A 25519-nucleotide genomic window follows, 5' to 3' on the forward strand; every position below is an offset into this window, starting at 1 on the left:
TCAGTAATGACGATCGTGCCGCAAATGGTCCGAGTATCCGGCACGTTGTTTGTGTTTGTCTCACCGAAACGACAAATGGAATTTGCAAATACGATATCGAAATAAAATATTAATAAAATTGGGGTGCAACACGAGGACTTCCCAGGAGGTCACCCATCCTAGTACTACTCTCGCCCATGCACACTTAACTTCGGAGTTCTGATGGGATCCGGTGCATTAGTGCTGGTATGATCGCACCCGTTTAATTCATGCTCGCTTAGATCTTTATGCACTATCTTGCTCCCCTCCACTAATTGTTTTAGACTTGAAAAAACTGTGTATGCAGCCTTCCTCCCTTGGTAACCGTGCACAAGCTCCTACGTGAGCAGAGTGTTTGTTTTTCAGATCTGCCGCACCCCCGGATAGATGCAATACTATCGCGGGGCCCACAATGCACGACGAATGCCAAAAGCCTGGTTTTTACACGGTTCCCATTCAGTAATGACGATCGTGCCGCAAATGGTCCGAGTATCCGGCGGGTTGTTTGAGTTTGCCTCGCCGAAACGACAAATGTAATTTGCAAATACGATATCGAAATAAAATATTAATAAAATTGGGGTGCAACATGAGGACTTCCCCGGAGGTCACCCATCCTAGTACTACTCTCGCCCAAGCACACTTAACTTCAGAGTTCTGATGGGATCCGGTGCATTAGTGCTGGTATGATCGCACCCGTTTAATTCATGCTCGCTTAGATCTTTATGAACTATCTTGCTCCCTTCCATTAATTGTTTTAGATTTGAAAAAAATGTGTATGCAGCCTTCTTCCCTTGGTAACCGTGCACAAGCTCCTACGTGAGCGGAGTGTTTGCTTTTCAGATCTGCCGCACCTCCGGATAGATGCAATACTATCACGGGGCCCACAATGCACGACGAATGCCGAAAGCCCGGTTCTTGCATCGTTGCCATTCAGTAATGACAATCGTGCCGCAAATGGTCCGAGTATCCGGCACGTTGTTTGTGTTTGTCTCACCGAAACGACAAATGGAATTTGCAAATACGATATCGAAATAAAATATTAATAAAATTGGGGTGCAACACGAGGACTTCCCAGGAGGTCACCCATCCTAGTACTACTCTCGCCCATGCACACTTAACTTCGGAGTTCTGATGGGATCCGGTGCATTAGTGCTGGTATGATCGCACCCGTTTAATTCATGCTCGCTTAGATCTTTATGCACTATCTTGCTCCCCTCCATTAATTGTTTTAGACTTGAAAAAACTGTGTATGCAGCCTTCCTCCCTTGGTAACCGTGCACAAGCTCCTACGTGAGCGGAGTGTTTGCTTTTCAGATCTGCCGCACCTCCGGATAGATGCAATACTATCGCGGGGCCCACAATGCATGACGAATGCCGAAAGCCCGGTTCTTGCATCGTGGCCATTCAGTAATGACGATCGTGCCGCAAATGGTCCGTGTATCCGACGCATTGTTTCCAGTATCTCCCAGAAACAACAAATGGAATTTGCAAATACAAATCAAAATAAAATATTAATAAAATTGGGGTGCAACACGAGGACTTCCCAGGAGGTCACCCATCCTAGTACTACTCTCGCCCAAGCACGCTTAACTTCGGAGTTCTGATGGGATCCGGTGCATTAGTGCTGGTATGATCGCACCCGTTTAATTCATGCTCGCTTAGATCTTTATGCACTATCTTGCTCCCCTCCATTAATTGTTTTAGACTTGAAAAAACTGTTTATGCAGCCTTCCTCCCTTGGTAACCGTGCACAAGCTCCTACGTGAGCAGAGTGTTTGATTTTCAGATCTGCCGCACCCCCGGATAGATGCAATACTATCGCGGGGCCCACAATGCACGACGAATGCCAAAAGCCTGGTTTTTGCACGGTTCCCATTCAGTAATGACGATCGTGCCGCAAATGGTCCGAGTATCCGGCACGTTGTTTGCGTTTGTCTCACCGAAACGACAAATGGAATTTGCAAATACGATATCGAAATAAAATATTTATAAAATTGGGGTGCAACATGAGGACTTCCCCGGAGGTCACCCATCCTAGTACTACTCTCGCCCAAGCACACTTAACTTCAGAGTTCTGATGGGATCCGGTGCATTAGTGCTGGTATGATCGCACCCGTTTAATTCATGCTCGCTTAGATCTTTATGAACTATCTTGCTCCCTTCCATTAATTGTTTTAGATTTGAAAAAAATGTGTATGCAGCCTTCTTCCCTTGGTAACCGTGCACAAGCTCCTACGTGAGCGGAGTGTTTGCTTTTCAGATCTGCCGCACCTCCGGATAGATGCAATACTATCACGGGGCCCACAATGCACGACGAATGCCGAAAGCCCGGTTCTTGCATCGTTGCCATTCAGTAATGACAATCGTGCCGCAAATGGTCCGAGTATCCGGCACGTTGTTTGTGTTTGTCTCACCGAAACGACAAATGGAATTTGCAAATACGATATCGAAATAAAATATTAATAAAATTGGGGTGCAACACGAGGACTTCCCAGGAGGTCAGCCATCCTAGTACTACTCTCGCCCATGCACACTTAACTTCGGAGTTCTGATGGGATCCGGTGCATTAGTGCTGGTATGATCGCACCCGTTTAATTCATGCTCGCTTAGATCTTTATGAACTATCTTGCTCCCTTCCATTAATTGTTTTAGATTTGAAAAAAATGTGTATGCAGCCTTCTTCCCTTGGTAACCGTGCACAAGCTCCTACGTGAGCGGAGTGTTTGCTTTTCAGATCTGCCGCACCTCCGGATAGATGCAATACTATCGCGGGGCCCACAATGCATGACGAATGCCGAAAGCCCGGTTCTTGCATCGTGGCCATTCAGTAATGACGATCGTGCCGCAAATGGTCCGTGTATCCGACGCATTGTTTCCAGTATCTCCCAGAAACAACAAATGGAATTTGCAAATACAAATCAAAATAAAATATTAATAAAATTGGGGTGCAACACGAGGACTTCCCAGGAGGTCACCCATCCTAGTACTACTCTTGCCCAAGCACGCTTAACTTCGGAGTTCTGATGGGATCCGGTGCATTAGTGCTGGTATGATCGCACCCGTTTAATTCATGCTCGCTTAGATCTTTATGCACTATCTTGCTCCCCTCCATTAATTGTTTTAGACTTGAAAAAACTGTGTATGCAGCCTTCCTCCCTTGGTAACCGTGCACAAGCTCCTACGTGAGCAGAGTGTTTGCATTTCAGATCTGCCGCACCCCCGGATAGATGCAATACTATCGCGGGGCCCACAATGCACGACGAATGCCAAAAGCCCGGTTTTTGCACGGTTCCCATTCAGTAATGACAATCGTGCCGCAAATGGTCCGAGTATCCGGCACGTTGTTTGCGTTTGTCTCACCGAAACGACAAATGGAATTTGCAAATACGATATCGAAATAAAATATTAATAAAATTGGGGTGCAACACGAGGACTTCCCTGGAGGTCACCCATCCTAGTACTACTCTCGCCCAAGCACACTTAACTTCGGAGTTCTGATGGGATCCGGTGCATTTGTGCTGGTATGATCGCACCCGTTTAATTCATGCTCGCTTAGATCTTTATGAACTATCTTGCTCCCTTCCATTAATTGTTTTAGATTTGAAAAAAATGTGTATGCAGCCTTCCTCCCTTGGTAACCGTGCACAAGCTCCTACGTGAGCGGAGTGTTTGCTTTTCAGATCTGCCGCACCTCCGGATAGATGCAATACTATCACGGGGCCCACAATGCACGACGAATGCCGAAAGCCCGGTTCTTGCTTCGTTGCCATTCAGTAATGACAATCGTGCCGCAAATGGTCCGAGTATCCGGCACGTTGTTTGTGTTTGTCTCGCCGAAACGACAAATGGAATTTGCAAATACGATATCGAAATAAAATATTAATAAAATTGGGGTGCAACACGAGGACTTCCCAGGAGGTCACCTATCCTAGTACTACTCTCGCCCATGCACACTTAACTTCGGAGTTCTGATGGGATCCGGTGCATTAGTGCTGGTATGATCGCACCCGTTTAATTCATGCTCGCTTAGATCTGTATGCACTATCTTGCTCCCCTCCATTAATTGTTTTAGACATGAAAAAACTGTGTATGCAGCCTTCCTCCCTTGGTAACCGTGCGCAAACTCCTACGTGAGCAGAGTGTTTGCTTTTCAGATCTGCCGCACCTCCGGATAGATGCAATACTATCGCGGGGCCCACAATGCATGACGAATGCCGAAAGCCCGGTTCTTGCATCGTTGCCATTCAGTAATGACGATCGTGCCGCAAATGGTCCGAGTATCCGACGCATTGTTTCCAGTTGTCTCCCAGAAACAACAAATGGAATTTGCAAACACAAATCAAAATAAAATATTAATAAAATTGGGGTGCAACACGAGGACTTCCCAGGAGGTCACCCATCCTAGTACTACTCTCGCCCAAGCACGCTTAACTTCGGAGTTCTGATGGGATCCGATGCATTAGTGCTGGTATGACCACACCCGTTTAATTCATGCTCGCTTAGATCTTTATGCACTATCTTGCTCCCCTCCCTTAATTGTTTTAGACTTGAATAAACAGTGTATGCAGCCTTCCTCCCTTGGTAACCGTGCACAAGCTCTTACGTGAGCAGAGTGTTTGCTTTTCAGATCTGCCGCACCCCCGGATAAATGCAATACTATCGCGGGGCCCACAATGCACGACGAATGCCAAAAGCCCGGTTTTTTCACGGTTCCCATTCAGTAATGACAATCGTGCCGCAAATGGTCCGAGTATCCGGCGTGTTGTTTGCGTTTGTCTCGCCGAAACGACAAATGGAATTTGCAAATACGATATCGAAATAAAATATTAATAAAATTGGGGTGCAACACGAGGACTTCCCAGGAGGTCACCCATCCTACTACTACTCTCGCCCATGCACACTTAACTTCGGAGTTTTGATGGGATCCGGTGCATTAGTGCTGGTATGATCGCACCCGTTTAATTCATGCTCGCTTAGATCTTTATGCACTATCTTGCTCCCCTCCATTAATTGTTTTAGACTTGAAAAAACTGTGTATGCAGCCTTCCTCCCTTGGTAACCGTGCACAAGCTCCTACGTGAGCAGAGTGTTTTGTTTTTCAGATCTGCCGCACCCCCGGATAGATGCAATACTATCGCGGGGCCCACAATGCACGACGAATGCCAAAAGCCTGGTTTTTGCACGGTTCCCATTCAGTAATGACGATCGTGCCGCAAATGGTCCGAGTATCCGGCGCGTTGTTTGAGTTTGTCTCGCCGAAACGACAAATGGAATTTGCAAATACGATATCGAAATAAAATATTAATAAAATTGGGGTGCAACACAAGGACTTCCCAGGAGGTCACCCATCCTAATACTACTCTCGCCCAAGCACACTTAACTTCGGAGTTCTGATGGGATCCGGTGCATTAGTGCTGGTATGATCGCACCCGTTTAATTCATGCTCGCTTAGATCTTTATGAACTATCTTGCTCCCTTCCATTAATTGTTTTAGATTTGAAAAAAATGTGTATGCAGCCTTCTTCCCTTGGTAACCGTGCACAAGCTCCTACGTGAGCGGAGTGTTTGCTTTTCAGATCTGCCGCACCTCCGGATAGATGCAATACTATCGTGGGGCCCACAATGCATGACGAATGCCGAAAGCCCGGTTCTTGCATCGTGGCCATTCAGTAATGACGATCGTGCCGCAAATGGTCCGAGTATCCGACGCATTGTTTCCAGTATCTCCCAGAAACAACAAATGGAATTTGCAAATACAAATCAAAATAAAATATTAATAAAATTGGGGTGCAAAACGAGGACTTCCCAGGAGGTCACCCATCCTAGTACTACTCTCGCCCAAGCACGCTTAACTTCGGAGTTCTGATGGGATCCGGTGCATTAGTGCTGGTATGATCGCACCCGTTTAATTCATGCTCGCTTAGATCTTTATGCACTATCTTGCTCCCCTCCATTAAATGTTTTAGACTTGAAAAAACTGTGTATGCAGCCTTCCTCCCTTGGTAACCGTGCACAAGCTCCTACGTGAGCAGAGTGTTTGCTTTTCAGATCTGCCGCACCCCCTGATAGATGCAATAATATCGCGGGGCCCACAATGCACGATGAATGCCAAAAGCCCGGTTTTTGCACGGTTCCCATTCAGTAATGACAATCGTGCCGCAAATGGTCCGAGTATCCGGCACGTTGTTTGCGTTTGTCTCGCCGAAACGACAAATGGAATTTGCAAATACGATATCGAAATAAAATATTAATAAAATTGGGGTGCAACACGAGGACATCGCAGGAGGTCACCCATCCTAGTACTACTCTCGCCCAAGCACGCTTAACTTCGGAGTTCTGATGGGATCCTGTGCATTAGTGCTGGAATGATCGCACCCGTTTAATTCATGCTCGCTTAGATCTTTATGCACTATCTTGCTCCCCTCCATTATTTGTTTTAAACTTGAAAAAACTGTGTATGCAGCCTTCCTCCCTTGGTAACCGTGCACAAGCTCCTACGTGAGCAGAGTGTTTGCTTTTCAGATCTGCCGCACCCCCGGATAGATGCAATACTATCGCGGGGCCCACAATGCATGACGAATGCCGAAAGCCCGGTTCTTGCATCGTTGCCATTCAGTAATGACGATCGTGCCGCAAATGGTCCGAGTATCCGACGCATTGTTTCCAGTTGTCTCCCAGAAACAACAAATGGAATTTGCAAATACAAATCAAAATAAAATATTAATAAAATTGGGGTTTAACACGAGGACTTCCCAGGAGGTCACCCATCCTAGTACTACTCTCGCCCAAGCACGCTTAACTTCGGAGTTCTGATGGGATCCGATGCATTAGTGCTGGTATGATCGCACCCGTTTAATTCATGCTCGCTTAGATCTTTATGCACTATCTTGCTCCCCTCCATTAATTGTTTTAGACATGAAAAAACTGTGTATGCAGCCTTCCTCCCTTGGTAACCGTGCACAAGCTCTTACGTGAGCAGAGTGTTTGCTTTTTAGATCTGCCGCACCCCCGGATAGATGCAATACTATCGCGGGGCCCACAATGCACGACGAATGCCAAAAGCCCGGTTTTTGCACGGTTCCCATTCAGTAATGACAATCGTGCCGCAAATGGTCCGAGTATCCGGCACGTTGTTTGCGTTTGTCTCACCGAAACGACAAATGGAATTTGCAAATACGATATCGAAATAAAATATTAATAAAATTGGGGTGCAACACGAGGACTTCCCTGGAGGTCACCCATCCTAGTACTACTCTCGCCCAAGCACACTTAACTTCGGAGTTCTGATGGGATCCGGTGCATTTGTGCTGGTATGATCGCACCCGTTTAATTCATGCTCGCTTAGATCTTTATGAACTATCTTGCTCCCTTCCATTAATTGTTTTAGATTTGAAAAAAATGTGTATGCAGCCTTCCTCCCTTGGTAACCGTGCACAAGCTCCTACGTGAGCGGAGTGTTTGCTTTTCAGATCTGCCGCACCTCCGGATAGATGCAATACTATCACGGGGCCCACAATGCACGACGAATGCCGAAAGCCCGGTTCTTGCATCGTTGCCATTCAGTAATGACAATCGTGCCGCAAATGGTCCGAGTATCCGGCACGTTGTTTGTGTTTGTCTCGCCGAAACGACAAATGGAATTTGCAAATACGATATCGAAATAAAATATTAATAAAATTGGGGTGCAACACGAGGACTTCCCAGGAGGTCACCTATCCTAGTACTACTCTCGCCCATGCACACTTAACTTCGGAGTTCTGATGGGATCCGGTGCATTAGTGCTGGTATGATCGCACCCGTTTAATTCATGCTCGCTTAGATCTGTATGCACTATCTTGCTCCCCTCCATTAATTGTTTTAGACATGAAAAAACTGTGTATGCAGCCTTCCTCCCTTGGTAACCGTGCGCAAACTCCTACGTGAGCAGAGTGTTTGCTTTTCAGATCTGCCGCACCTCCGGATAGATGCAATACTATCGCGGGGCCCACAATGCATGACGAATGCCGAAAGCCCGGTTCTTGCATCGTTGCCATTCAGTAATGACGATCGTGCCGCAAATGGTCCGAGTATCCGACGCATTGTTTCCAGTTGTCTCCCAGAAACAACAAATGGAATTTGCAAACACAAATCAAAATAAAATATTAATAAAATTGGGGTGCAACACGAGGACTTCCCAGGAGGTCACCCATCCTAGTACTACTCTCGCCCAAGCACGCTTAACTTCGGAGTTCTGATGGGATCCGATGCATTAGTGCTGGTATGACCACACCCGTTTAATTCATGCTCGCTTAGATCTTTATGCACTATCTTGCTCCCCTCCCTTAATTGTTTTAGACTTGAATAAACAGTGTATGCAGCCTTCCTCCCTTGGTAACCGTGCACAAGCTCTTACGTGAGCAGAGTGTTTGCTTTTCAGATCTGCCGCACCCCCGGATAAATGCAATACTATCGCGGGGCCCACAATGCACGACGAATGCCAAAAGCCCGGTTTTTTCACGGTTCCCATTCAGTAATGACAATCGTGCCGCAAATGGTCCGAGTATCCGGCGTGTTGTTTGCGTTTGTCTCGCCGAAACGACAAATGGAATTTGCAAATACGATATCGAAATAAAATATTAATAAAATTGGGGTGCAACACGAGGACTTCCCAGGAGGTCACCCATCCTACTACTACTCTCGCCCATGCACACTTAACTTCGGAGTTTTGATGGGATCCGGTGCATTAGTGCTGGTATGATCGCACCCGTTTAATTCATGCTCGCTTAGATCTTTATGCACTATCTTGCTCCCCTCCATTAATTGTTTTAGACTTGAAAAAACTGTGTATGCAGCCTTCCTCCCTTGGTAACCGTGCACAAGCTCCTACGTGAGCAGAGTGTTTTGTTTTTCAGATCTGCCGCACCCCCGGATAGATGCAATACTATCGCGGGGCCCACAATGCACGACGAATGCCAAAAGCCTGGTTTTTGCACGGTTCCCATTCAGTAATGACGATCGTGCCGCAAATGGTCCGAGTATCCGGCGCGTTGTTTGAGTTTGTCTCGCCGAAACGACAAATGGAATTTGCAAATACGATATCGAAATAAAATATTAATAAAATTGGGGTGCAACACAAGGACTTCCCAGGAGGTCACCCATCCTAATACTACTCTCGCCCAAGCACACTTAACTTCGGAGTTCTGATGGGATCCGGTGCATTAGTGCTGGTATGATCGCACCCGTTTAATTCATGCTCGCTTAGATCTTTATGAACTATCTTGCTCCCTTCCATTAATTGTTTTAGATTTGAAAAAAATGTGTATGCAGCCTTCTTCCCTTGGTAACCGTGCACAAGCTCCTACGTGAGCGGAGTGTTTGCTTTTCAGATCTGCCGCACCTCCGGATAGATGCAATACTATCGTGGGGCCCACAATGCATGACGAATGCCGAAAGCCCGGTTCTTGCATCGTGGCCATTCAGTAATGACGATCGTGCCGCAAATGGTCCGAGTATCCGACGCATTGTTTCCAGTATCTCCCAGAAACAACAAATGGAATTTGCAAATACAAATCAAAATAAAATATTAATAAAATTGGGGTGCAAAACGAGGACTTCCCAGGAGGTCACCCATCCTAGTACTACTCTCGCCCAAGCACGCTTAACTTCGGAGTTCTGATGGGATCCGGTGCATTAGTGCTGGTATGATCGCACCCGTTTAATTCATGCTCGCTTAGATCTTTATGCACTATCTTGCTCCCCTCCATTAATTGTTTTAGACTTGAAAAAACTGTGTATGCAGCCTTCCTCCCTTGGTAACCGTGCACAAGCTCCTACGTGAGCAGAGTGTTTGCTTTTCAGATCTGCCGCACCCCCTGATAGATGCAATAATATCGCGGGGCCCACAATGCACGATGAATGCCAAAAGCCCGGTTTTTGCACGGTTCCCATTCAGTAATGACAATCGTGCCGCAAATGGTCCGAGTATCCGGCACGTTGTTTGCGTTTGTCTCGCCGAAACGACAAATGGAATTTGCAAATACGATATCGAAATAAAATATTAATAAAATTGGGGTGCAACACGAGGACATCGCAGGAGGTCACCCATCCTAGTACTACTCTCGCCCAAGCACGCTTAACTTCGGAGTTCTGATGGGATCCTGTGCATTAGTGCTGGAATGATCGCACCCGTTTAATTCATGCTCGCTTAGATCTTTATGCACTATCTTGCTCCCCTCCATTATTTGTTTTAAACTTGAAAAAACTGTGTATGCAGCCTTCCTCCCTTGGTAACCGTGCACAAGCTCCTACGTGAGCAGAGTGTTTGCTTTTCAGATCTGCCGCACCCCCGGATAGATGCAATACTATCGCGGGGCCCACAATGCATGACGAATGCCGAAAGCCCGGTTCTTGCATCGTTGCCATTCAGTAATGACGATCGTGCCGCAAATGGTCCGAGTATCCGACGCATTGTTTCCAGTTGTCTCCCAGAAACAACAAATGGAATTTGCAAATACAAATCAAAATAAAATATTAATAAAATTGGGGTTTAACACGAGGACTTCCCAGGAGGTCACCCATCCTAGTACTACTCTCGCCCAAGCACGCTTAACTTCGGAGTTCTGATGGGATCCGATGCATTAGTGCTGGTATGATCGCACCCGTTTAATTCATGCTCGCTTAGATCTTTATGCACTATCTTGCTCCCCTCCATTAATTGTTTTAGACATGAAAAAACTGTGTATGCAGCCTTCCTCCCTTGGTAACCGTGCACAAGCTCTTACGTGAGCAGAGTGTTTGCTTTTTAGATCTGCCGCACCCCCGGATAGATGCAATACTATCGCGGGGCCCACAATGCACGACGAATGCCAAAAGCCCGGTTTTTTCACGGTTCCCATTCAATAATGACAATCGTGCCGCAAATGGTCCGAGTATACGGCGCGTTATTTGCGTTTGTCTCGCCGAAACGACAAATGGAATTTGCAAATAGGATATCGAAATAAAATATTAATAAAATTGGGGTGCAACACGAGGACTTCCCAGGAGGTCAACCATCCTAGTACTACTCTCGCCCATGCACACTTAACTTCGGAGTTCTGATGGGATCCGGTGCATTAGTGCTGGTATGATCGCACCCGTTTAATTCATGCTCGCTTAGATCTTTATGCACTATCTTGCTCCCCTCCATTATTTGTTTTAGACTTGAAAAAACTGTGTATGCAGCCTTCCTCCCTTGGTAACCGTGCACAAGCTCCTACGTGAGCAGAGTGTTTGCTTTTCAGATCTGCCGCACTCCCTGATAGATGCAATAATATCGCGGGGCCCACAATGCACGATGAATGCCAAAAGCCCGGTTTTTGCACGGTTCCCATTCAGTAATGACAATCGTGCGCAAATGGTCTGAGTATCCGGCACGTTGTTTGCGTTTGTCTCGCCGAAACGTCAAATGGAATTTGCAAATACGATATCGAAATAAAATATTAATAAAATTGGGGAGCAACACGAGGACTTCCCAGGAGGTCACCCATCCTAGTACTACTCTCGCCCAAGCACGCTTAACTTCGGAGTTCTGATGGGATCCTGTGCATTAGTGCTGGTATGATCGCACCCGTTTAATTCATGCTCGCTTAGATCTTTATGCACTATCTTGCTCCCCTCCATTAATTGTTTTAGATTTGAAAAAACTGTGTATGCAGCCTTCCTCCCTTGGTAACCGTGCACAAGCTCCTACGTGAGCGGAGTGTTTGCTTTTCAGATCTGCCGCACCCCCTGATAGATGCAATACTATCGCGGGGCCCACAATGCACGACGAATGCCAAAAGCCCGGTTTTTGCACGGTTCCCATTCAGTAATGACAATCGTGCCGCAAATGGTCCGAGTATCCGGCACGTTGTTTGCGTTTGTCTCACCGAAACGACAAATGGAATTTGCAAATACGATATCGAAATAAAATATTAATAAAATTGGGGTGCAACATGAGGACTTCCCCGGAGGTCACCCATCCTAGTACTACTCTCGCCCAAGCACACTTAACTTCGGAGTTCTGATGGGATCCGGTGCATTTGTGCTGGTATGATCGCACCCGTTTAATTCATGCTCGCTTAGATCTTTATGCACTATCTTGCTCCCCTCCATTAATTGTTTTAGATTTGAAAAAACTGTGTATGCAGCCTTCCTCCCTTGGTAACCGTGCACAAGCTCCTACGTGAGCGGAGTGTTTGCTTTTCAGATCTGCCGCACCCCCTGATAGATGCAATACTATCGCGGGGCCCACAATGCACGACGAATGCCAAAAGCCCGGTTTTTGCACGGTTCCCATTCAGTAATGACGATCGTGCCGCAAATGGTCCGAGTATCCGGCGCGTTGTTTGCGTTTGTCTCGCCGAAACGACAAATGGAATTTGCAAATACGATATCGAAATAAAATATTAATAAAATTGGGGTGCAACACGAGACTTCCCAAGAGGTCACCCATCCTAGTACTACTCCCGCCCATGTACACTTAACTTCGGAGTTCTGATCCGATGGGATCCGGTGCATTAGTGCTGGTATGATCGCACCCGTTTAATTCATGCTCGCTTAGATCTTTATGCACTATCTTGCTCCCCTCCATTAATTGTTTTAGACGTGAAAAAACTGTGTATGCAGCCTTCCTCCCTTGGTAACCGTGCACAAGCTCCTACGTGAGCAGAGTGTTTGCTTTTCAGATCTGCCGCACCCCCGGATAGATGCAATACTATCGCGGGGCCCACAATGCACGACGAATGCCAAAAGCCTGGTTTTTGCACGGTTCCCATTCAGTAATGACGATCGTGCCGCAAATGGTCCGAGTATCCGGCGCGTTGTTTGAGTTTGTCTCGCCGAAACGACAAATGTAATTTGCAAATACGATATCGAAATAAAATATTAATAAAATTGGGGTGCAAGACAAGGACTTCCCAGGAGGTCACCCATCCTAATACTACTCTCGCCAAAGCACACTTAACTTCGGAGTTCTGATGGGATCCGGTGCATTAGTGCTGGTATGATCGCACCCGTTTAATTCATGCTCGCTTAGATCTTTATGAACTGTCTTGCTCCCTTCCATTAATTGTTTTAGATTCGAAAAAAATGTGTATGCAGCCTTCTTCCCTTGGTAACCGTGCACAAGCTCCTACGTGAGCGGAGTGTTTGCTTTTCAGATCTGCCGCACCTCCGGATAGATGCAATACTATCGTGGGGCCCACAATGCATGACGAATGCCGAAAGCCCGGTTCTTGCATCGTGGCCATTCAGTAATGACGATCGTGCCGCAAATGGTCCGAGTATCCGACGCATTGTTTCCAGTATCTCCCAGAAACAACAAATGGAATTTGCAAATACAAATCAAAATAAAATATTAATAAAATTGGGGTGCAACACGAGGACTTCCCAGGAGGTCACCCGTCCTAGTACTACTCTCGCCCAAGCACGCTTAACTTCGGAGTTCTGATGGGATCCGGTGCATTAGTGCTGGTATGATCGCACCCGTTTAATTCATGCTCGGTTAGATCTTTATGCACTATCTTGCTCCCCTCCATTAATTGTTTTAGACTTGAAAAAACTGTGTATGCAGCCTTCCTCCCTTGGTAACCGTGCACAAGCTCCTACGTGAGCAGAGTGTTTGCTTTTCAGATCTGCCGCACCCCCTGATAGATGCAATAATATCGCGGGGCCCACAATGCACGATGAATGCCAAAAGCCCGGTTTTTGCACGGTTCCCATTCAGTAATGACAATCGTGCCGCAAATGGTCCGAGTATCCGGCACGTTGTTTGCGTTTGTCTCGCCGAAACGACAAATGGAATTTGCAAATACGATATCGAAATAAAATATTAATAAAATTGGGGTGCAACACGAGGAATTCCCAGGAGGTCACCCATCCTAGTACTACTCTCGCCCAAGCACGCTTAACTTCGGAGTTCTGATGGGATCCTGTGCATTAGTGCTGGTATGATCGCACCCGTTTAATTCATGCTCGTTTAGATCTTTATGCACTATCTTGCTCCCCTCCATTAATTGTTTTAGATTTGAAAAAACTGTGTATGCAGCCTTCCTCCCTTGGTAACCGTGCACAAGTTCCTACGTGAGCAGAGTGTTTGCATTTCAGATCTGCCGCACCCCCGGATAGATGCAATACTATCGCGGGGCCCACAATGCATGACGAATGCCGAAAGCCCGGTTCTTGCATCGTTGCCATTCAGTAATGACGATCGTGCCGCAAATGGTCCGAGTATCCGACGCATTGTTTCCAGTTGTCTCCCAGAAACAACAAATGGAATTTGCAAATACAAATCAAAATAAAATATTAATAAAATTGGGGTGCAACACGAGGACTTCCCAGGAGGTCACCCATCCTAGTACTACTCTCGCCCAAGCACGCTTAACTTCGGAGTTCTGATGGGATCCGGTGCATTAGTGCTGGTATGATCGCACCCGTTTAATTCATGCTCGCTTAGATCTTTATGCACTATCTTGCTCCCCTCCATTAATTGTTTTAGACTTGAAAAAACTGTGTATGCAGCCTTCCTCCCTTGGTAACCGTGCACAAGCTCCTACGTGAGCAGAGTGTTTGCTTTTCAGATCTGCCGCACCCCCTGATAGATGCAATAATATCGCGGGGCCCACAATGCACGATGAATGCCAAAAGCCCGGTTTTTGCACGGTTCCCATTCAGTAATGACAATCGTGCCGCAAATGGTCCGAGTATCCGGCACGTTGTTTGCGTTTGTCTCGCCGAAACGACAAATGGAATTTGCAAATACGATATCGAAATAAAATATTAATAAAATTGGGGTGCAACACGAGGACTTCCCAGGAGGTCACCCATCCTAGTAATAGTCTCGCCCAAGCACGCTTAACTTCGGAGTTCTGATGGGATCCTGTGCATTAGTGCTGGTATGATCGCACCCGTTTAATTCATGCTCGCTTAGATCTTTATGCACTATCTTGCTCCCCTCCATTAATTGTTTTAGATTTGAAAAAACTGTGTATGCAGCCTTCCTCCCTTGGTAACCGTGCACAAGCTCGTACGTGAGCAGAGTGTTTGCATTTCACATCTGCCGCACCTCCGGATAGATGCAATACTATCGCGGGGCCCACAATGCATGACGAATGCCGAAAGCCCGGTTCTTGCATCGTTGCCATTCAGTAATGACGATCGTGCCGCAAATGGTCCGAGTATCCGACGCATTGTTTCCAGTTGTCTCCCAGAAACAACAAATGGAATTTGCAAATACAAATCAAAATAAAATATTAATAAAATTGGGGTGCAACACGAGGACTTCCCAGGAGGTCACCCATCCTAGTACTACTCTCGCCCAAGCACGCTTAACTTCGGAGTTCTGATGGGCTCCGATGCATTAGTGCTGGTATGATCGCACCCGTTTAATTCATGCTCGCTTAGATCTTTATGCACTATCTTGCTCCCCTCCATTAATTGTTTTAGACTTGAATAAACAGTGTATGCAGCCTTCCTCCCTTGGTAACCGTGCACAAGCTCTTACGTGAGCAGAGTGTCTGCTTTTCAGATCTGCCGCACCCCCGGATAGATGCAATACTATCGCGGGGCCCACAATGCACGACGAATGCCAAAAGCCCGGTTTTTTCACGGTTCCCATTCAGTAATGACAATCGTGCCGCAAATGGTCCGAGTATCCGGCGTGTTGTTTGCGTTTGTCTCGCCGAAACGACAAATGGAATTTGCAAATACGATATCGAAATAAAATATTAATAAAATTGGGGTGCAACACGAGGACTTCCCAGGAGGTCACCTATCCTAGTACTACTCTCGCCCATGCACACTTAACTTCGGAGTTTCGATGGGATCCGGTGCATTAGTGCTGGTATGATCGCACCCGTTTAATTCATGCTCGCTTAGATCTTTATGCACTATCTTGCTCCCCTCCATTAATTGTTTTAGACTTGAAAAAACTGTGTATGCAGCCTTTCTCCCTTGGTAACCGTGCACAAGCTCCTACGTGAGCAGAGTGTTTTGCTTTTCAGATCTGCCGCACCCCCGGATAGATGCAATACTATCGCGGGGCCCACAATGCACGACGAATGCCAAAAGCCTGGTTTTTGCACGGTTCCCATTCAGTAATGACGATCGTGCCGCAAATGGTCCGAGTATCCGGCGCGTTGTTTGAGTTTGTCTCGCCGAAACGACAAATGGAATTTGCAAATACGATATCGAAATAAAATATTAATAAAATTGGGGTGCAACACAAGGACTCCCCAGGAGGTCACCCATCCTAATACTACTCTCGCCCAAGCACACTTAACTTCGGAGTTCTGATGGGATCCGGTGCAATAGTGCTGGTATGATCGCACCCGTTTAATTCATGCTCGCTTAGATCTTTATGAACTATCTTGCTCCCTTCCATTAATTGTTATAGATTTGAAAAAAATGTGTATGCAGCCTTCTTCCCTTGGTAACCGTGCACAAGCTCGTACGTGAGCGGAGTGTTTGCTTTTCAGATCTGCCGCACCCCCTGATAGATGCAATAATATCGCGGGGCCCACAATGCACGATGAATGCCAAAAGCCCGGTTTTTGCACGGTTCCCATTCAGTAATGACAATCGTGCCGCAAATGGTCCGAGTATCCGGCACGTTGTTTGCGTTTGTCTCGCCGAAACAACAAATGGAATTTGCAAATACGATATCGAAATAAAATATTAATAAAATTGGGGTGCAACACGAGGAATTCCCAGGAGGTCACCCATCCTAGTACTACTCTCGCCCAAGCTCGCTTAACTTCGGAGTTCTGATGGGATCCTGTGCATTAGTGCTGGTATGATCGCACCCGTTTAATTCATGCTCGCTTAGATCTTTATGCACTATCTTGCTCCCCTCCATTAATTGTTTTAGATTTGAAAAAACTGTGTATGCAGCCTTCCTCCCTTGGTAACCGTGCACAAGTTCCTACGTGAGCAGAGTGTTTGCATTTCAGATCTGCCGCACCCCCGGATAGATGCAATACTATCGCGGGGCCCACAATGCATGACGAATGCCGAAAGCCCGGTTCTTGCATCGTTGCCATTCAGTAATGACGATCGTGCCGCAAATGGTCCGAGTATCCGACGCATTGTTTCCAGTTGTCTCCCAGAAACAACAAATGGAATTAGAAAATACAAATCAAAATAAAATATTAATAAAATTGGGGTGCAACACGAGGACTTCCCAGGAGGTCACCCATCCTAGTACTAATCTCGCCCAAGCACGCTTAACTTCGGAGTTCTGATGGGATCCGGTGCATTAGTGCTGGTATGATCGCACCTATTTAATTCATGCTCGCTTAGATCTTTATGCACTATCTTGCTCCCCTCCATTAATTGTTTTAGACTTGAAAAAACTGTGTATGCAGCCTTCCTCCCTTGGTAACCGTGCACAAGCTCCTACGTGAGCAGAGTGTTTGCTTTTCAGATCGGCCGCACCCCCTGATAGATGCAATAATATCGCGGGGCCCACAATGCACGATGAATGCCAAAAGCCCGGTTTTTGCACGGTTCCCATTCAGTAATGACAATCGTGCCGCAAATGGTCCGAGTATCCGGCACGTTGTTTGCGTTTGTCTCGCCGAAACGACAAATGGAATTTGCAAATACGATATCGAAATAAAATATTAATAAAATTGGGGTGCAACACGAGGACTTCCCAGGAGGTCACCCATCCTAGTAATAGTCTCGCCCAAGCACGCTTAACTTCGGAGTTCTGATGGGATCCTGTGCATTAGTGCTGGTATGATCGCACCCGTTTAATTCATGCTCGCTTAGATCTTTATGCACTATCTTGCTCCCCTCCATTAATTGTTTTAGATTTGAAAAAACTGTGTATGCAGCCTTCCTCCCTTGGTAACCGTGCACAAGCTCGTACGTGAGCAGAGTGTTTGCTTTTCAGATCTGCCGCACCCCCGGATAGATGCAATACTATCGCGGGGCCCACAATGCACGACGAATGCCAAAAGCCCGGTTTTTTCACGGTTCCCATTCAGTAATGACAATCGTGCCGCAAATGGTCCGAGTATCCGGCGTGTTGTTTGCGTTTGTCTCGCCGAAACGACAAATGGAATTTGCAAATACGATATCGAAATAAAATATTAATAAAATTGGGGTGCAACACGAGGACTTCCCAGGAGGTCACCTATCCTAGTACTACTCTCGCCCATGCACACTTAACTTCAGAGTTTTGATGGGATCCGGTGCATTAGTGCTGGTATGATCGCACCCGTTTAATTCATGCTCGCTTAGATCTTTATGCACTATCTTGCTCCACTCCATTAATTGTTTTAGACTTGAAAAAACTGTGTATGCAGCCTTTCTCCCTTGGTAACCGTGCACAAGCTCCTACGTGAGCAGAGTGTTTTGCTTTTCAGATCTGCCGCACCCCCGGATAGATGCAATACTATCGCGGGGCCCACAATGCACGACGAATGCCAAAAGCCTGGTTTTTGCACGGTTCCCATTCAGTAATGACGATCGTGCCGCAAATGGTCCGAGTATCCGGCGCGTTGTTTGAGTTTGTCTCGCCGAAACGATAAATGGAATTTGCAAATACGATATCGAAATAAAATATTAATAAAATTGGGGTGCAACACAAGGACTTCTCAGGAGGTCACCCATCCTAATACTACTCTCGCCCAAGCACACTTAACTTCGGAGTTCTGATGGGATCCGGTGCATTAGTGCTGGTATGATCGCACCCGTTTAATTCATGCTCGCTTAGATCTTTATGAACTATCTTGCTCCCTTCCATTAATTGTTTTAGATTTGAAAAAAATGTGTATGCATCCTTCTTCCCTTGGTAACCGTGCACAAGCTCGTACGTGAGCGGAGTGTTTGCTTTTCAGATCTGCCGCACCTCCGGATAGATGTAATACTATCGTGGGGCCCACAATGCATGACGAATGCCGAAAGCCCGGTTCTTGCATCGTGGCCATTCAGTAATGACGATCGTGCCGCAAATGGTCCGAGTATCCGACGCATTGTTTCCAGTATCTCCCAGAAACAACAAATGGAATTTGCAAATACAAATCAAAATAAAATATTAATAAAATTGGGGTGCAACACGAGGACTTCCCAAGAGGTCACCCATCCTAGTACTACTCTCGCCCAAGCACGCTTAACTTCGGAGTTCTGATGGGATCCGGTGCATTAGTGCTGGTATGATCGAACCCGTTTAATTCATGCTCGCTTAGATCTTTATGCACTATCTTGCTCCCCTCCATTAATTGTTTTAGACTTGAAAAAACTGTGTATGCAGCCTTCCTCCCTTGGTAACCGTGCACAAGCTTCTACGTGAGCAGAGTGTTTGCTTTTCAGATCTGCCGCACCCCCTGATAGATGCAATAATATCGCGGGGCCCACAATGCACGATGAATGCCAAAAGCCCGGTTTTTGCACGGTTCCCATTCAGTAATGACAATCGTGCCGCAAATGGTCCGAGTATCCGGCACGTTGTTTGCGTTTGTCTCGCCGAAACGACAAATGGAATTTGCAAATACGATATCGAAATAAAATATTAATAAAATTGGGGTGCAACACGAGGACTTCCCAGGAGGTCACACATCCTAGTACTACTCTCGCCCAAGCACGCTTAACTTCGGAGTTCTGATGGGATCCTGTGCATTAGTGCTGGTATGATCGCACCCGTTTAATTCATGCTCGCTTAGATCTTTATGCACTATCTTGCTCCCCTCCATTAATTGTTTTAGATTTGAAAAAACTGTGTATGCAGCCTTCCTCCCTTGGTAACCGTGCACAAGCTCGTACGTGAGCAGAGTGTTTGCATTTCAGATCTGCCGCACCCCCGGATAGATGCAATACTATCGCGGGGCCCACAATGCATGACGAATGCCGAAAGCCCGGTTCTTGCATCGTTGCCATTCAGTAATGACGATCGTGCCGCAAATGGTCCGAGTGTCCGACGCATTGTTTCCAGTTGTCTCCCAGAAACAACAAATGGAATTTGCAAATACAAATCAAAATAAAATATTAATAAAATTGGGGTGCAACACGAGGACTTCCCAGGAGGTCACCCATCCTAGTACTACTCTCGCCCAAGCACGCTTAACTTCGGAGTTCTCATGGGATCCGATGCATTAGTGCTGGTACGATCGCACCCGTTTAATTCATGCTCGCTTAGATCTTTATGCACTATCTTGCTCCCCTCCATTAATTGTTTTAGATTTGAAAAAACTGTGTATGCAGCCTTCCTCCCTTGGTAACCGTGCACAAACTCCTACGTGAGCAGAGTGTTTGCATTTCAGATCTGCCGCACCCCCGGATAGATGCAATACTATCGCGGGGCCCACAATGCATGACGAATGCCGAAAGCCCGGTTCTTGCATCGTTGCCATTCAGTAATGACGATCGTGCCGCAAATGGTCCGAGTATCCGACGCATTGTTTCCAGTTGTCTCCCAGAAACAACAAATGGAATTTGCAAATACAAATCAAAATAAAATATTAATAAAATTGGGGTGCAACACGAGGACTTCCCAGGAGGTCACCCATCCTAGTACTACTCTCGCCCAAGCACGCTTAACTTCGGAGTTCTGATGGGATCCGATGCATTAGTGCTGGTATGATCGCACCCGTTTAATTCATGCTCGCTTAGATCTTTATGCACTATCTTGCTCCCCTCCATTAATTGTTTTAGACTTGAAAAAACTGTGTATGCAGCCTTCCTCCCTTGGTAACCGTGCACAAGCTCTTACGTGAGCAGAGTGTTTGCTTTTTAGATCTGCCGCACCCCCGGATAGATGCAATACTATCGCGGGGCCCACAATGCACGACGAATGCCAAAAGCCCGGTTTTTTCACGGTTCCCATTCAGTAATGACAATCGTGCCGCAAATGGTCCGAGTATCCGGCGCGTTGTTTGCGTTTGTCTCGCCGAAACGACAAATGGAATTTGCAAATACGATATCGAAATAAAATATTAATAAAATTGGGGTGCAACACGAGGACTTCCCAGGAGGTCACCCATCCTAGGACTACTCCCGCCCATGCACACTTAACTTCGGAGTTCTGATGGGATCCGGTGCATTAGTGCTGGTATGATCGCACCCGTTTAATTCATGCTCGCTTAGATCTTTATGCACTATCTTGCTCCCCTCCATTAATTGTTTTAGACTTGAAAAAACTGTGTATGCAGCCTTCCTCCCTGGGTAACCGTGCACAAGCTCCTACGTGAGCAGAGTGTTTGCTTTTCAGATCTGCCGCACCCCCTGATAGATGCAATAATATCGCGGGGCCCACAATGCACGATGAATGCCAAAAGCCCGGTTTTTGCACGGTTCCCATTCAGTAATGACAATCGTGCCGCAAATGGTCCGAGAATCCGGCACGTTGTTTGCGTTTGTCTCGCCGAAACGACAAATGGAATTTGCAAATACGATATCGAAATAAAATATTAATAAAATTGGGGGGCAACACGAGGACTTCCCAGGAGGTCACCCATCCTAGTAATAGTCTCGCCCAAGCACGCTTAACTTCGGAGTTCTGATGGGATCCTGTGCATTAGTGCTGGTATGATCGCACCCGTTTAATTCATGCTCGCTTAGATCTTTATGCACTAACTTGCTCCCCTCCATTAATTGTTTTAGATTTGAAAAAACTGTGTATGCAGCCTTCCTCCCTTGGTAACCGTGCACAAGCTCGTACGTGTGCAGAGTGTTTGCATTTCAGATCTGCCGCACCCCCGGATAGATGCAATACTATCGCGGGGCCCACAATGCACGACGAATGCCAAAAGCCCGGTTTTTGCACGGTTCCCATTCAGTAATGACAATCGTGCCGCAAATGGTCCGAGTATCCGGCACGTTGTTTGCGTTTGTCTCACCGAAACGACAAATGGAATTTGCAAATACGATATCGAAATAAAATATTAATAAAATTGGGGTGCAACACGAGGACTTCCCCGGAGGTCACCCATCCTAGTACTACTCTCGCCCAAGCACACTTAACATCGGAGTTCTGATGGGATTCGGTGCATTTGTGCTGGTATGATCGCACCCGTTTAATTCATGCTCGCTTAGATCTTTATGAACTATCTTGCTCCCTTCCATTAATTGTTTTAGATTTGAAAAAAATGTGTATGCAGCCTTCTTCCCTTGGTAACCGTGCACAAGCTCCTACGTGAGCGGAGTGTTTGCTTTTCAGATCTGCCGCACCTCCGGATAGATGCAATACTATCGTGGGGCCCACAATGCATGATGAATGCCGAAAGCCCGGTTCTTGCATCGTGGCCATTCAGTAATGACGATCGTGCCGCAAATGGTCCGAGTATCCGACGCATTGTTTCCAGTATCTCCCAGAAACAACAAATGGAATTTGCAAATACAAATCAAAATAAAATATTAATAAAATTGGGGTGCAACACGAGGACTTCCCAGGAGGTCACCCATCCTAGTACTACTCTCGCCCAAGCACGCTTAACTTCGGAGTTCTAAAGGGATCCTGTGCATTAGTGCTGGTATGATCGCACCCGTTTAATTCATGCTCGCTTAGATCTTTATGCACTATCTTGCTCCCCTCCATTAATTGTTTTAGATTTGAAAAAACTGTGTATGCAGCCTTCCTCCCTTGGTAACCGTGCACAAGCTCGTACGTGAGCAGAGTGTTTGCATTTCAGATCTGCCGCACCCCCGGATAGATGCAATACTATCGCGGGGCCCACAATGCATGACGAATGCCGAAAGCCCGGTTCTTGCATCGTTGCCATTCAGTAATGACGATCGTGCCGCAAATGGTCCGAGTATCCGACGCATTGTTTCCAGTTGTCTCCCAGAAACAACAAATGGAATTTGCAAATACAAATCAAAATAAAATATTAATAAAATTGGTGTGCAACACGAGGACTTCCCAGGAGGTCACCCATCCTAGTACTACTCTCGCCCATGCACGATTAACTTTGGAGTTCTGATGGGATCCGATGCATTAGTGCTGGTATGATCGCACCCGTTTAATTCATGCTCGCTTAGATCTTTATGCACTATCTTGCTCCCCTCCATTAATTGTTTTAGACTTGAAAAAACTGTGTATGCAGCCTTCCTCCCTTGGTAACCGTGCACAAGCTCTTACGTGAGCAGAGTGTTTGCTTTTTAGATCTGCCGCACCCCCGGATAAATGCAATACTATCGCGGGGCCCACAATGCACGACGAATGCCAAAAGCCCGGTTTTTTCACGGTTCCCATTCAGTAATGACAATCGTGCCGCAAATGGTCCGAGTATCCGGCGCGTTGTTTGCGTTTGTCTCGCCGAAACGACAAATGGAATTTGCAAATACGATATCGAAATAAAATATTAATAAAATTGGGGTGCAACACGAGGACTTCCCAGGAGGTCACCCATCCTAGTACTACTCTCGCCCATGCACACTTAACTTCGGAGTTCTGATGGGATCCGGTGCATTAGTGCTGGTATGATCGCACCCGTTTAATTCATGCTCGCTTAGATCTTTATGCACTATCTTGCTCCCCTCCATTATTTGTTTTAGACTTGAAAAAACTGTGTATGCAGCCTTCCTCCCTTGGTAACCGTGCACAAGCTCCTACGTGAGCAGTGTGTTTTGCTTTTCAGATCTGCCGCACCCCCGGATAGATGCAATACTATCGCGGGGCCCACAATGCACGACGAATGCCAAAAGCATGGTTTTTGCACGGTTCCCATTCAGTAATGACGATCGTGCCGCAAATGGTCCGAGTATCCGGCGCGTTGTTTGAGTTTGTCTCGCCGAAACGACAAATGGAATTTGCAAATACGATATCGAAATAAAATATTAATAAAATTGGGGTGCAACACAAGGACTTCCCAGGAGGTCAACCATCCTAATACTACTCTCGCCCAAGCACACTTAACTTCGGAGTTCTGATGGGATCCGGTGCTTTAGTGCTGGTATGATCGCACCCGTTTAATTCATGCTCGCTTAGATCTTTATGAACTATCTTGCTCCCTTCCATTAATTGTTTTAGATTTGAAAAAAATGTGTATGCAGCCTTCTTCCCTTGGTAACCGTGCACAAGCTCCTACGTGAGCGGAGTGTTTGCTTTTCAGATCTGCCGCACCTCCGGATAGATGCAATACTATCGTGGGGCCCACAATGCATGACGAATGCCGAAAGCCGGGTTCTTGCATCGTGGCCATTCAGTAATGACGATCGTGCCGCAAATGGTCCGAGTATCCGACGCATTGTTTCCAGTATCTCCCAGAAACAACAAATGGAATTTGCAAATACAAATCAAAATAAAATATTAATAAAATTGGGGTGCAACACAAGGACTTCCCAGGTGGTCACCCATCCTAATACTACTCTCGCCCAAGCACGCTTAACTTCGGAGTTCCGATGGGATCCGGTGCATTAGTGCTGGTATGATCGCACCCGTTTAATTCATGCTCGCTTAGATCTTTATGCACTATCTTGCTCCCCTCCATTAATTGTTTTAGACTTGAAAAAACTGTGTATGCAGCCTTCCTCCCTTGGTAACCGTGCACAAGCTCCTACGTGAGCAGAGTGTTTGCTTTTCAGATCTGCCGCACCCCCTGATAGATGCAATAATATCGCGGGGCCCACAATGCACGATGAATGCCAAAAGCACGGTTTTTGCACGGTTCCCATTCAGTAATGACAATCGTGCCGCAAATGGTCCGAGTATTCGGCACGTTGTTTGCGTTTGTCTCGCCGAAACGACAAATGGAATTTGCAAATACGATATCGAAATAAAATATTAATAAAATTGGGGTGCAACACGAGGACTTCCCTAGAGGTCACCCATCCTACTACTACTCTCGCCCAAGAACGCTTAACTTCGGAGTTCTGATGGGATCCTGTGCATTAGTGCTGGTATGATCGCACCCGTTTAATTCATGCTCGCTTAGATCTTTATGCACTATCTTGCACCCCTCCATTAATTGTTTTAGATTTGAAAAAACTGTGTATGCAGCCTTCCTCTCTTGGTAACCGTGCACAAGCTCGTACGTGAGCATAGTGTTTGCATTTCAGATCTGCCGCACCCCCGGATAGATGCAATACTATCGCGGGGCCCACAATGCATGACGAATGCCGAAAGCCCGGTTCTTGCATCGTTGCCATTCAGTAATGACGATCGTGCCGCAAATGGTCCGAGTATCCGACGCATTGTTTCCAGTATCTCCCAGAAACAACAAATGGAATTTCCAAATACAAATCAAAATAAAATATTAATAAAATTGGGGTGCAACACGAGGACTTCCCAGGAGGTCACCCATCCTAGTACTACTCTCGCCCAAGCACGCTTAACTTCGGAGTTCTGATGGGATCCGGTGCATTAGTGCTGGTATGATCGCACCCGTTTAATTCATGCTCGCTTAGATCTTTATGCACTATCTTGCTCCCCTCCATTAATTGTTTTAGATTTGAAAAAACTGTGTATGCAGCCTTCCTCCCTTGGTAACCGTGCACAAGCTCCTACGTGAGCAGAGTGTTTGCTTTTCAGATCTGCCGCACCCCCTGATAGATGCAATAATAT

General features: G+C 46.4%; 50 non-coding genes and 4 pseudogenes across 50 annotated transcripts; all 54 read right to left on the reverse strand.

The window, feature by feature from the left end:
• Positions 1-120: 120 nt before the first annotated feature.
• LOC148794924 (5S ribosomal RNA) lies at positions 121-239 on the reverse strand. The gene has a single exon (XR_016071564.1). It is a non-coding gene; the product is annotated as a 5S ribosomal RNA (ribosomal RNA).
• Positions 240-594: 355 nt separating this feature from the next.
• LOC148794925 (5S ribosomal RNA) lies at positions 595-713 on the reverse strand. The gene has a single exon (XR_016069887.1). It is a non-coding gene; the product is annotated as a 5S ribosomal RNA (ribosomal RNA).
• A 355-nt stretch (positions 714-1068) lies between these two features.
• On the reverse strand, positions 1069-1187 carry LOC148794926 (5S ribosomal RNA). The gene has a single exon (XR_016071566.1). It is a non-coding gene; the product is annotated as a 5S ribosomal RNA (ribosomal RNA).
• Positions 1188-1540: 353 nt separating this feature from the next.
• Positions 1541-1659, reverse strand: LOC148794927 (5S ribosomal RNA). Its single transcript, XR_016071554.1, has one exon. It is a non-coding gene; the product is annotated as a 5S ribosomal RNA (ribosomal RNA).
• Positions 1660-2014: 355 nt separating this feature from the next.
• LOC148794928 (5S ribosomal RNA) lies at positions 2015-2133 on the reverse strand. Its single transcript, XR_016069888.1, has one exon. It is a non-coding gene; the product is annotated as a 5S ribosomal RNA (ribosomal RNA).
• Positions 2134-2488: 355 nt separating this feature from the next.
• LOC148794929 (5S ribosomal RNA) lies at positions 2489-2607 on the reverse strand. The gene has a single exon (XR_016073541.1). It is a non-coding gene; the product is annotated as a 5S ribosomal RNA (ribosomal RNA).
• Positions 2608-2960: 353 nt separating this feature from the next.
• LOC148794930 (5S ribosomal RNA) lies at positions 2961-3079 on the reverse strand. Its single transcript, XR_016072150.1, has one exon. It is a non-coding gene; the product is annotated as a 5S ribosomal RNA (ribosomal RNA).
• A 355-nt stretch (positions 3080-3434) lies between these two features.
• On the reverse strand, positions 3435-3553 carry LOC148794931 (5S ribosomal RNA). The gene has a single exon (XR_016070286.1). It is a non-coding gene; the product is annotated as a 5S ribosomal RNA (ribosomal RNA).
• Positions 3554-3908: 355 nt separating this feature from the next.
• Positions 3909-4027, reverse strand: LOC148794932 (5S ribosomal RNA). The gene has a single exon (XR_016074683.1). It is a non-coding gene; the product is annotated as a 5S ribosomal RNA (ribosomal RNA).
• A 354-nt stretch (positions 4028-4381) lies between these two features.
• Positions 4382-4500, reverse strand: LOC148794933 (5S ribosomal RNA). Its single transcript, XR_016073435.1, has one exon. It is a non-coding gene; the product is annotated as a 5S ribosomal RNA (ribosomal RNA).
• Positions 4501-4855: 355 nt separating this feature from the next.
• LOC148794934 (5S ribosomal RNA) lies at positions 4856-4974 on the reverse strand. Its single transcript, XR_016069398.1, has one exon. It is a non-coding gene; the product is annotated as a 5S ribosomal RNA (ribosomal RNA).
• A 356-nt stretch (positions 4975-5330) lies between these two features.
• LOC148794935 (5S ribosomal RNA) lies at positions 5331-5449 on the reverse strand. The gene has a single exon (XR_016073384.1). It is a non-coding gene; the product is annotated as a 5S ribosomal RNA (ribosomal RNA).
• Positions 5450-5802: 353 nt separating this feature from the next.
• On the reverse strand, positions 5803-5921 carry LOC148794936 (5S ribosomal RNA). The gene has a single exon (XR_016071330.1). It is a non-coding gene; the product is annotated as a 5S ribosomal RNA (ribosomal RNA).
• Positions 5922-6276: 355 nt separating this feature from the next.
• LOC148794937 (5S ribosomal RNA) lies at positions 6277-6395 on the reverse strand. The gene has a single exon (XR_016070784.1). It is a non-coding gene; the product is annotated as a 5S ribosomal RNA (ribosomal RNA).
• Positions 6396-6749: 354 nt separating this feature from the next.
• Positions 6750-6868, reverse strand: LOC148794938 (5S ribosomal RNA). Its single transcript, XR_016070657.1, has one exon. It is a non-coding gene; the product is annotated as a 5S ribosomal RNA (ribosomal RNA).
• Positions 6869-7223: 355 nt separating this feature from the next.
• Positions 7224-7342, reverse strand: LOC148794939 (5S ribosomal RNA). Its single transcript, XR_016070297.1, has one exon. It is a non-coding gene; the product is annotated as a 5S ribosomal RNA (ribosomal RNA).
• A 355-nt stretch (positions 7343-7697) lies between these two features.
• On the reverse strand, positions 7698-7816 carry LOC148794940 (5S ribosomal RNA). Its single transcript, XR_016074684.1, has one exon. It is a non-coding gene; the product is annotated as a 5S ribosomal RNA (ribosomal RNA).
• A 354-nt stretch (positions 7817-8170) lies between these two features.
• LOC148794941 (5S ribosomal RNA) lies at positions 8171-8289 on the reverse strand. Its single transcript, XR_016073436.1, has one exon. It is a non-coding gene; the product is annotated as a 5S ribosomal RNA (ribosomal RNA).
• A 355-nt stretch (positions 8290-8644) lies between these two features.
• LOC148794942 (5S ribosomal RNA) lies at positions 8645-8763 on the reverse strand. The gene has a single exon (XR_016069399.1). It is a non-coding gene; the product is annotated as a 5S ribosomal RNA (ribosomal RNA).
• Positions 8764-9119: 356 nt separating this feature from the next.
• Positions 9120-9238, reverse strand: LOC148794943 (5S ribosomal RNA). Its single transcript, XR_016073385.1, has one exon. It is a non-coding gene; the product is annotated as a 5S ribosomal RNA (ribosomal RNA).
• Positions 9239-9591: 353 nt separating this feature from the next.
• LOC148794944 (5S ribosomal RNA) lies at positions 9592-9710 on the reverse strand. The gene has a single exon (XR_016071332.1). It is a non-coding gene; the product is annotated as a 5S ribosomal RNA (ribosomal RNA).
• Positions 9711-10065: 355 nt separating this feature from the next.
• On the reverse strand, positions 10066-10184 carry LOC148794945 (5S ribosomal RNA). Its single transcript, XR_016070785.1, has one exon. It is a non-coding gene; the product is annotated as a 5S ribosomal RNA (ribosomal RNA).
• A 354-nt stretch (positions 10185-10538) lies between these two features.
• Positions 10539-10657, reverse strand: LOC148794946 (5S ribosomal RNA). Its single transcript, XR_016070658.1, has one exon. It is a non-coding gene; the product is annotated as a 5S ribosomal RNA (ribosomal RNA).
• A 355-nt stretch (positions 10658-11012) lies between these two features.
• Positions 11013-11131, reverse strand: LOC148794947 (5S ribosomal RNA). Its single transcript, XR_016073044.1, has one exon. It is a non-coding gene; the product is annotated as a 5S ribosomal RNA (ribosomal RNA).
• A 354-nt stretch (positions 11132-11485) lies between these two features.
• On the reverse strand, positions 11486-11604 carry LOC148794948 (5S ribosomal RNA). The gene has a single exon (XR_016074984.1). It is a non-coding gene; the product is annotated as a 5S ribosomal RNA (ribosomal RNA).
• Positions 11605-11959: 355 nt separating this feature from the next.
• LOC148794949 (5S ribosomal RNA) lies at positions 11960-12078 on the reverse strand. The gene has a single exon (XR_016073686.1). It is a non-coding gene; the product is annotated as a 5S ribosomal RNA (ribosomal RNA).
• A 355-nt stretch (positions 12079-12433) lies between these two features.
• Positions 12434-12556, reverse strand: LOC148794950 (5S ribosomal RNA). Its single transcript, XR_016070321.1, has one exon. It is a non-coding gene; the product is annotated as a 5S ribosomal RNA (ribosomal RNA).
• A 355-nt stretch (positions 12557-12911) lies between these two features.
• Positions 12912-13030, reverse strand: LOC148794951 (5S ribosomal RNA; annotated as a pseudogene).
• A 353-nt stretch (positions 13031-13383) lies between these two features.
• On the reverse strand, positions 13384-13502 carry LOC148794952 (5S ribosomal RNA). Its single transcript, XR_016071479.1, has one exon. It is a non-coding gene; the product is annotated as a 5S ribosomal RNA (ribosomal RNA).
• A 355-nt stretch (positions 13503-13857) lies between these two features.
• On the reverse strand, positions 13858-13976 carry LOC148794953 (5S ribosomal RNA). The gene has a single exon (XR_016072683.1). It is a non-coding gene; the product is annotated as a 5S ribosomal RNA (ribosomal RNA).
• A 354-nt stretch (positions 13977-14330) lies between these two features.
• LOC148794954 (5S ribosomal RNA) lies at positions 14331-14449 on the reverse strand. Its single transcript, XR_016071565.1, has one exon. It is a non-coding gene; the product is annotated as a 5S ribosomal RNA (ribosomal RNA).
• A 355-nt stretch (positions 14450-14804) lies between these two features.
• LOC148794955 (5S ribosomal RNA) lies at positions 14805-14923 on the reverse strand. The gene has a single exon (XR_016069721.1). It is a non-coding gene; the product is annotated as a 5S ribosomal RNA (ribosomal RNA).
• Positions 14924-15277: 354 nt separating this feature from the next.
• LOC148794956 (5S ribosomal RNA) lies at positions 15278-15396 on the reverse strand. Its single transcript, XR_016074943.1, has one exon. It is a non-coding gene; the product is annotated as a 5S ribosomal RNA (ribosomal RNA).
• A 355-nt stretch (positions 15397-15751) lies between these two features.
• On the reverse strand, positions 15752-15870 carry LOC148794957 (5S ribosomal RNA; annotated as a pseudogene).
• A 356-nt stretch (positions 15871-16226) lies between these two features.
• LOC148794958 (5S ribosomal RNA) lies at positions 16227-16345 on the reverse strand. Its single transcript, XR_016069769.1, has one exon. It is a non-coding gene; the product is annotated as a 5S ribosomal RNA (ribosomal RNA).
• Positions 16346-16700: 355 nt separating this feature from the next.
• LOC148794959 (5S ribosomal RNA) lies at positions 16701-16819 on the reverse strand. Its single transcript, XR_016075226.1, has one exon. It is a non-coding gene; the product is annotated as a 5S ribosomal RNA (ribosomal RNA).
• Positions 16820-17173: 354 nt separating this feature from the next.
• LOC148794960 (5S ribosomal RNA) lies at positions 17174-17292 on the reverse strand. Its single transcript, XR_016072017.1, has one exon. It is a non-coding gene; the product is annotated as a 5S ribosomal RNA (ribosomal RNA).
• Positions 17293-17647: 355 nt separating this feature from the next.
• LOC148794961 (5S ribosomal RNA) lies at positions 17648-17766 on the reverse strand. Its single transcript, XR_016069722.1, has one exon. It is a non-coding gene; the product is annotated as a 5S ribosomal RNA (ribosomal RNA).
• A 355-nt stretch (positions 17767-18121) lies between these two features.
• Positions 18122-18240, reverse strand: LOC148794962 (5S ribosomal RNA; annotated as a pseudogene).
• A 356-nt stretch (positions 18241-18596) lies between these two features.
• LOC148794963 (5S ribosomal RNA) lies at positions 18597-18715 on the reverse strand. Its single transcript, XR_016073718.1, has one exon. It is a non-coding gene; the product is annotated as a 5S ribosomal RNA (ribosomal RNA).
• Positions 18716-19068: 353 nt separating this feature from the next.
• LOC148794964 (5S ribosomal RNA) lies at positions 19069-19187 on the reverse strand. Its single transcript, XR_016073653.1, has one exon. It is a non-coding gene; the product is annotated as a 5S ribosomal RNA (ribosomal RNA).
• A 355-nt stretch (positions 19188-19542) lies between these two features.
• LOC148794965 (5S ribosomal RNA) lies at positions 19543-19661 on the reverse strand. Its single transcript, XR_016069336.1, has one exon. It is a non-coding gene; the product is annotated as a 5S ribosomal RNA (ribosomal RNA).
• A 354-nt stretch (positions 19662-20015) lies between these two features.
• Positions 20016-20134, reverse strand: LOC148794966 (5S ribosomal RNA). Its single transcript, XR_016075694.1, has one exon. It is a non-coding gene; the product is annotated as a 5S ribosomal RNA (ribosomal RNA).
• Positions 20135-20488: 354 nt separating this feature from the next.
• On the reverse strand, positions 20489-20607 carry LOC148794967 (5S ribosomal RNA). Its single transcript, XR_016071859.1, has one exon. It is a non-coding gene; the product is annotated as a 5S ribosomal RNA (ribosomal RNA).
• A 355-nt stretch (positions 20608-20962) lies between these two features.
• LOC148794968 (5S ribosomal RNA) lies at positions 20963-21081 on the reverse strand. Its single transcript, XR_016073738.1, has one exon. It is a non-coding gene; the product is annotated as a 5S ribosomal RNA (ribosomal RNA).
• Positions 21082-21436: 355 nt separating this feature from the next.
• LOC148794969 (5S ribosomal RNA) lies at positions 21437-21555 on the reverse strand (annotated as a pseudogene).
• Positions 21556-21910: 355 nt separating this feature from the next.
• LOC148794970 (5S ribosomal RNA) lies at positions 21911-22029 on the reverse strand. Its single transcript, XR_016069069.1, has one exon. It is a non-coding gene; the product is annotated as a 5S ribosomal RNA (ribosomal RNA).
• Positions 22030-22382: 353 nt separating this feature from the next.
• LOC148794971 (5S ribosomal RNA) lies at positions 22383-22501 on the reverse strand. Its single transcript, XR_016075213.1, has one exon. It is a non-coding gene; the product is annotated as a 5S ribosomal RNA (ribosomal RNA).
• A 354-nt stretch (positions 22502-22855) lies between these two features.
• LOC148794972 (5S ribosomal RNA) lies at positions 22856-22974 on the reverse strand. Its single transcript, XR_016070769.1, has one exon. It is a non-coding gene; the product is annotated as a 5S ribosomal RNA (ribosomal RNA).
• Positions 22975-23329: 355 nt separating this feature from the next.
• LOC148794973 (5S ribosomal RNA) lies at positions 23330-23448 on the reverse strand. The gene has a single exon (XR_016071567.1). It is a non-coding gene; the product is annotated as a 5S ribosomal RNA (ribosomal RNA).
• A 356-nt stretch (positions 23449-23804) lies between these two features.
• LOC148794974 (5S ribosomal RNA) lies at positions 23805-23923 on the reverse strand. The gene has a single exon (XR_016074944.1). It is a non-coding gene; the product is annotated as a 5S ribosomal RNA (ribosomal RNA).
• Positions 23924-24276: 353 nt separating this feature from the next.
• Positions 24277-24395, reverse strand: LOC148794975 (5S ribosomal RNA). The gene has a single exon (XR_016073308.1). It is a non-coding gene; the product is annotated as a 5S ribosomal RNA (ribosomal RNA).
• Positions 24396-24750: 355 nt separating this feature from the next.
• LOC148794976 (5S ribosomal RNA) lies at positions 24751-24869 on the reverse strand. The gene has a single exon (XR_016070577.1). It is a non-coding gene; the product is annotated as a 5S ribosomal RNA (ribosomal RNA).
• A 353-nt stretch (positions 24870-25222) lies between these two features.
• Positions 25223-25341, reverse strand: LOC148794977 (5S ribosomal RNA). The gene has a single exon (XR_016071576.1). It is a non-coding gene; the product is annotated as a 5S ribosomal RNA (ribosomal RNA).
• Between the last annotated feature and the right edge of the window lie 178 nt (positions 25342-25519).

Source organism: Nelumbo nucifera, chromosome 4 (assembly GCF_055504915.1).
Source record: "Nelumbo nucifera cultivar China Antique chromosome 4, China Antique-T2T, whole genome shotgun sequence".
In the NCBI taxonomy this organism is placed as follows: Eukaryota; Viridiplantae; Streptophyta; class Magnoliopsida; order Proteales; family Nelumbonaceae; genus Nelumbo; species Nelumbo nucifera.